This window comes from Pelobates fuscus, chromosome 2 (genome assembly GCF_036172605.1).
Source record: "Pelobates fuscus isolate aPelFus1 chromosome 2, aPelFus1.pri, whole genome shotgun sequence".
In the NCBI taxonomy this organism is placed as follows: Eukaryota; Metazoa; Chordata; class Amphibia; order Anura; family Pelobatidae; genus Pelobates; species Pelobates fuscus.
Window position 1 is genome coordinate 252,564,894 of NC_086318.1, and position 2,135 is coordinate 252,567,028.

The 2,135-nt window shown below is 43.2% G+C and overlaps 1 pseudogene; it reads right to left on the bottom strand.

Annotated features, from left to right (window-relative positions):
- Positions 1–859: 859 nt before the first annotated feature.
- LOC134585758 (small ribosomal subunit protein uS2-like) lies at positions 860–1,900 on the bottom strand (annotated as a pseudogene).
- Between the last annotated feature and the right edge of the window lie 235 nt (positions 1,901–2,135).

Below are 2,135 nucleotides of genomic sequence, written 5' to 3' on the forward strand. Positions count from 1 at the left end.
TATAGAGGGAAGCCATGTTACTCTGTATATAGAGAGGAGCCATGTTTACACTGTATATAGAGGGAACCATGTTTACACTGTATATAGAGGGGAGCCATGTTACTCTGTATATAGAGAGGAGCCATGTTTACACTGTATATAGAGGGGAGCCATGTTACTCTGTATATAGAGGGGAGCCATGTTACACTGTATATAGAGGGAGCCATGTTACTCTGTATATAGAGGGAGCCATGTTTACACTGTATATAGAGGGGAGCCCTGTTTACACAGTATACAGAGGGAGCCATGTTACTCTGTATATAGAGGGAGCCATGTTTACTCTGTATATAGAGGACTGTTTGCGGTGCGTTAAACGGGGAGTTTGGTCTGTCACTGTGAAGCGGGCGTAACCCTTACACTACCTGATCGATACAACATCATACCTGATGTTTTAAAGCACGTTATTCCAAACAATTTAGGAATGTTAGGTGATTTATGCCCTTTATGGATTAAAACCAGACTCTGCATCAACTATGTAATTTTCCATGGGAGTTTTGCCATGGATCCCCCTCCGGCATGCCACAGTCCAGGTGTTGGTCCCCTTGAAACAACTTTTCCATCACTATTGTGGCCAGAAAGAGTCCCTGTGTGTTTTAAAATTCGCCTGTCCATCGAAGTCTATGGCGGTTCGCACGGTTCGCCCGTTTGCGAACATTTGCGGAAGTTCCCGTCCGCCGTTCGCGAACCGAAAATTTCGTGTTCGCGACATCACTATATTTATGCTTTTATTCAGTGTGTTCTATGTATTACAGTTTGTATTTACAGATATGGAAAACTTTAATTGGACAGCTCTTCCAAAAGACAATTATTTTTTTTGAAATTTCTGAAAATGTTTATTTGTTTCAAAACATTGGTAATGTGGATCGATCTCCATTTTTAAGACCACTCAGTTGTGGTTCCAACCCACTCAGATGCCTGAGCCATTGGGGCAGCAGACCAGTCATCAGTGCTAGTTGGCTGGGCACTCCAATCTTAAGCTTGAGGTTTTGGAGCAGCTGGAATATTAGTTCATTCTGGAGCATACTGCTGAATAGGCACAGAGGGAACCTGCACACCTTTGGACCAGTCAGCAGTGAGGGAAGTCTGGAACTGGTGCAGTCCATTCTCCTTGGTACTCTTCTTTGGTGGTGGCCTTCTCAGCTGTGGCATGTTCTTCCTTCTCAATCTCCTCTTGATCTCTGTAGAAGTACAGATCAGGCATGACCTCCTAGGAGTGTTCACGGGAAATTGTACCTCTCATGCGCAGAACTTCATGAGCCAACATCCACCACAAGAGACCCACTGAGTGGGCACCCTTATTTTTGCAGAGGATGGCAATGTCTACAGGGGTGAATCCATATTGCATAAAGCAATGGTAGGGATGTTCACATAGGAGGCTTCTGTCAGAGGCTGATGATCAGCTCTGGGGTCAGTCATGACCAGCAGATGTGGCTCACGGAAGGCAGCCTGGATCTGATTGGTGAAGGTACCAGGAGTGAATCGCCCAGCAATTGGTGTAGCACCACAGGAAGATGCAAACTTCAGTACAGCACGCTGAAAAATATTTCTGGAGGAAATTACACACACATCAGCAAAGTTCTCAATGGCTACAATAGCCCGAGTTGCAAGGAGAAGCTTTTCCCATGTGCGTTTCAGATTGATTATGTAAATTCCATCACTTTTTCTCTTGTAGATGTATTGTTCCATTTGAAAGTCTAGGTTGGTGCCACCCAAGTAGGTTCCTGCTGCCAGGTACTTGAGTACATCTTCCTCCTTCATCTGCAGGACTTCTAGAGCTCTGGACATTGTTAATTGCCCCTTTAAAGTAAAAACGGGGAACTGAATACAAAGCCGTATGGAGATTCTCCTGCAGTCGCTGGAGTCAAAGAGCCCAAAAGACAATTTTTGTGCACTATAAGTATTATTTTTCTCAGTAAACACAAAAAGCAGTCAAAACCATTGTACATAGAATACACACACATCCTAAAAGAGTAACATAAAAAAATAACCTTTGTTAATATAAGTTAAAGTAATTTTTGCAAAATTGGATAGCACTACAAACTGTTTTTTTGCCTTCTCTTTGCCTTCTCATCAGCAAATAACTGATGCAAGAACAG